Source organism: Erpetoichthys calabaricus, chromosome 4, assembly GCF_900747795.2.
Source record: "Erpetoichthys calabaricus chromosome 4, fErpCal1.3, whole genome shotgun sequence".
Lineage (NCBI taxonomy): Eukaryota > Metazoa > Chordata > Cladistia > Polypteriformes > Polypteridae > Erpetoichthys > Erpetoichthys calabaricus.
This window is the reverse complement of record NC_041397.2, coordinates 75,375,213-75,379,585: the sequence shown is the minus strand read 5'-3', so window position 1 is coordinate 75,379,585 and position 4,373 is coordinate 75,375,213. Positions and strand designations below refer to the sequence as shown.

General features: G+C 38.9%; 1 non-coding gene across 1 annotated transcript; it reads left to right on the top strand.

Annotated features, from left to right (window-relative positions):
* The first annotated feature begins 2,479 nt into the window (after nt 1-2,479).
* Nucleotides 2,480-2,643, top strand: LOC114651488 (U1 spliceosomal RNA). Its single transcript, XR_003716190.1, has one exon. It is a non-coding gene; the product is annotated as a U1 spliceosomal RNA (small nuclear RNA).
* The last annotated feature ends 1,730 nt before the right edge of the window (nt 2,644-4,373 follow it).

The window sequence follows — 4,373 nt, the reverse complement described above, 5'->3', positions numbered from 1 at the left end:
TTGGTCTTCATTATAAAACATCAGTAGATAGGTTACTCTGTGCAGTATGGCATATTGACATGGTGGAAAATGTACTTGTTAATATGAGTGACTCACAGATCGTATAATAAATGTGCAATATCAAGAGAAATGTGTCTCAGTTAAGTAAAGTTTTGTTAGTAAGTCAGCATAGCAAAGAAGACTCTTTACGAATGCTTTGTAAGTGTTGTGAAGACCCAAAAAATTGTTTGTGAAGGTCTTGTTACATAACAGTAATTGAGTTACAGGTGCATATTTGCAGTACCTAATTTAAGGTGTTATCAAATAGTCCATCCAGATTATGTTCCGCAATGTCAGTTATATGCATTTATTTGGTGAAGCTCATACAGATAAAATATCAATACAAATACCCAGTATAAGGACAACATCAATCACTAACAGTCCCCAAACAACCAGTTTAACACAAATGAACAATCATCCAATTATTGAAGACTTTTACGGTCAAGATGTTAACTTTGTGTATGTCACAGCCTATGAGGAAGCACTGTTTTAAAATTTTGATAATCCTGATCTTAACTGACCAAAAATATTTGCATTATGAAAAAAGAGTAAGCAAAGTCTACACAAGTTGCAGTTTTTAAAAAAAATCCAAAATGTGAAGGGTGCCAAACAGCAATTTTAGAAGCAGGGCACAGAGTAATCTCAAACTACTTCCTACCTTGGTAGACATATCTGCTTTAATAAAAGGATGCGTCTCTCTGTGTCTCTCTCATTCCAATAGATGGCATATCACAAACATTAACACTACTTTTACAAATCCCTTACCAAATGGTATATAACAGAGACATACGCATTGCATGGTGCACTGAAAATATTAACACTGAAGTCTCCGTGAATTACTTACATTTCAACCTTTCGTAGATGGGTAGCACAGCTAGTTAGTTATAATTATTTACAAACAAATGTCATTTAACTTGGAAGTCACTGCTATTCAAAGCTTTTGTAGACCTTCCAACCATTGTACAATTTCTTTTAATGTAACTACTAGTTATTAGAATCCTGAAATGTATGATAATTTTGCTTAGCCCTGGTTATAGCTGTAAAGGATTGGGGTCAGGACTATAAATGCTTTGTGTATTTATGAAGCTTTACACCCTGACACCTTAAAGTATGATAGTTAAAACAATAGCACATTATACATATTTATATATAATTAATGAACAGCTGTCTAAAACAAAACATACATTCAAGCCAACTGGAGTGTTAATTTTTAATTGCAGCCCAGAATACAAAATAAAAAGACTTGAGGTACAAGCAGAGGAATTAAACCAAATAGTCTGGCAGCTGGATGTACTGGTAAATAAATCATTTATGACTGCTGGGACAGCAGTAAATCCACAGATTCCAAAAACCTGATTAAAAAAAAAAAAAAAAAGAAAAGAAAACAACAACATCCAAAACCTAGAAGACTATGAGAAGGACCTAAGTATATGAGTTTTTAAATATACACAGTCTTAATTTAAATTGCAATTCAATTAATTTTAATCTGAAAAAGCTAAATTTGTTTTTAAAATGTCATGATCTATATATGTGGATTTGGCTATTGTTAAGTTTGATACTGTGCACTTCTGGTGTTTTAATTTGAAATATTGATATTTGATAAAATACATAAATAAACTAGTTACAAATTTGTACAGATCTCATTGACGTTCCGTGCACATTCCAAACAAAATACAGTAAATGTGTCAGTTAACATTTAAATGTGCTGCTCAGTAAGAAAAACAAGCCTTAATGTTCATATAGTGTATGTCTTAGCTTGAAAAAAAAGAGCATTATACTAATTGCGCATTCTAAATAAAAGATTATTGTTGAAGATAACAGCTAAGTTGTTGGTTCAGCTGAACTAATATTCATGCTCTTTAAAGATGATAAAATCTTGTTTCCTGCTGTATATCCACCAACCTAAAGAATTTCTTTTGTTCTCATTTTTTAAGACAAGCATCCATCCATTTTCCAACCCACTGAATCCGAACACAGGGTCACGGGAGCCAATCCCAGCCAACACAGGGCGCAAGGCAGGAATCAATCCCGGGAAGGGTGCCAACCCACCACAGGACACACACACCCACACACCAAGCACACACTAGGGCCAATTTAGAATCATCAGTCCACCTAACCTGCATGTCTTTGGACTGTGGGAGGAAACCAGAGCGCCCGGAGGAAACCCACACAGACACGGGGAGAACATGCAAACTCCACGCAGGGAGGACCCGGGAAGCGAACCCAGGACCCCAGGTCTCCCAACTGCAAGGCAGCAGCGCTACCCACTGCGCCACCGTGCCGTCTTTTAAGACAAGTAGTTATCATTAAACATTTTAATTCGTTGAAAACATTCATTATGGGACACAATTGGAGAAACATCATTAGGTCTTCTTGATAAATATGTCTGGATTGTGTTAGGTAACAGTAAAAATCCTTGACCTAAGCCATGAGTGAAAATATGCTTACGTGGCAGGGGAGATACTATGATTACTATAGTGGCTCTCCCAGTGAGAGACTCATTCATTGCACTCTAGGTTTTCTGATCCCTGTGATTTCCCCATACGTGGGAAACTTGACTGCATAATTTGTGGTAGTGGAGAACTGCATCCATGCTCTCCCCTGATTTTTATTTAGGTCAGAGTGGTGGATATGAGGCTAAAGATCTGTGTTGGTATCTGGAAGCTTATCGATTCAAATCCCATTACTGCCAGAAGGGATCCTACTCCACTTGGTCCTTGAGTGAGGCACTTAACCTGAAAATTGCTTCAGGGGAGCTGTACAATGTGTGACCCTGAAATCTGACACCAAAAAGGTCCTATAAAATAGAAAAAATTCCTTTGGTGATTCCTGGTGATTAATAAAGTATATCAAAATCAAAATATCTAACTTCATAATGTAAGGCTGGTGTGCTAACGTCATATTTCTCTAAATTCTGATTTGATAAGTATAAACCAAGAAAGGGCAGTGCCAGACAGTTCGCCATAATTCTTCTATCAATGTCAAAGAATAGAGTAGTCAATAATGGCAAAAGTTGAACCTAAATGTAACAGCATTATAATGTAATGAAACTGTCCATGACAAAAGGAGTTAAGGCTTTTTTTGTGCTGTGATCAATATTAAAGTTGTATTTTACAACAAAGGCATGACGATAACCATTTATAAAGTATCAGTATGATTGCCTTTAAGTTGTCAAAAATATTACTGATAGATAGATAGATAGATAGATAGATAGATAGATAGATAGATAGATAGATAGATAGATAGATAGATAGATAGATAGATAGATAGATAGATAGATAGATAGATAGATAGAACCCAAGGGGAAATTCACATACTCCAGCAGCAGCATACTGATTAAAAAAATATATATATATTAAATTAAAGAGTGATAAAAACGCAGGTATAACAGACAGTTACTTTGTATAATGTTACCGTTTACCCCCCCTGGTGGAATTGAAGAGTCACATAGTGTGGGGGAGGAACGATCTCCTCAGTCTGTCAGCGGAGCAGGACAGTGACAGCAGTCTGTCGCTGAAGCTGATCCTCTGTCTGGAGATGATACTGTTCAGTGAATGCAGTGGATTCTCCATAATTGATAGGAGCCTGCTCAGCGCCCGTCGCTCTGCCACGGATGTCAAACTGTCCAGCTCCATGCCTACAATAGAGCCTGCCTTCCTCACCAGTTTGTTCAGGCGTGAGGCGTCCTTCTTCTTAATGCTGCCTCCCCAGCACACCACTGTGTAGAAGAGGGCGCTCGCCACAACCGTCTGATAGAACATCTGCAGCATCTTATTGCAGATGTTGAAGGACGCCAGCCTTCTAAGGAAGTATAGTCGGCTCTGTCCTCTCTTGCACAGAGCATCAGTATTGGCAGTCCAGTCCAGTTTATCATCCAGCTGCATTCCCAGGTATTTATAGGTCTGCACCCTCTGCACACAGTCACCTCTGATGATCACGGGGTCCATGAGGGGCCTGGTCCTCCTAAAATCCACCACCAGCTCCTTGGTTTTGCTGGTGTTCAGTTGTAGGTGGTTTGAGTCGCACTATTTAACAAAGTCCTTGATTAGGTTCCTATACTCCTCCTCCTGCCCACTCCTGATGCAGCCCACGATAGCAGTGTCGTCAGCGAACTTTTGCACATGGCAGGACTCCGAGTTGTATTGGAAGTCCGATGTATATAGGTTGAACAGGACCGGAGAGAGTACAGTCCCCTGCGGTACTCCTGTGCTGCTGACCACAATGTCAGACCTGCAATTCCCAAGATGCACATACTGAGGTCTGTCTGTAAGATAGTCCACGATCCATGCCACCAGGTATGAATCTACTCCCATCTCTGTCAGCTTGTCCCTAAG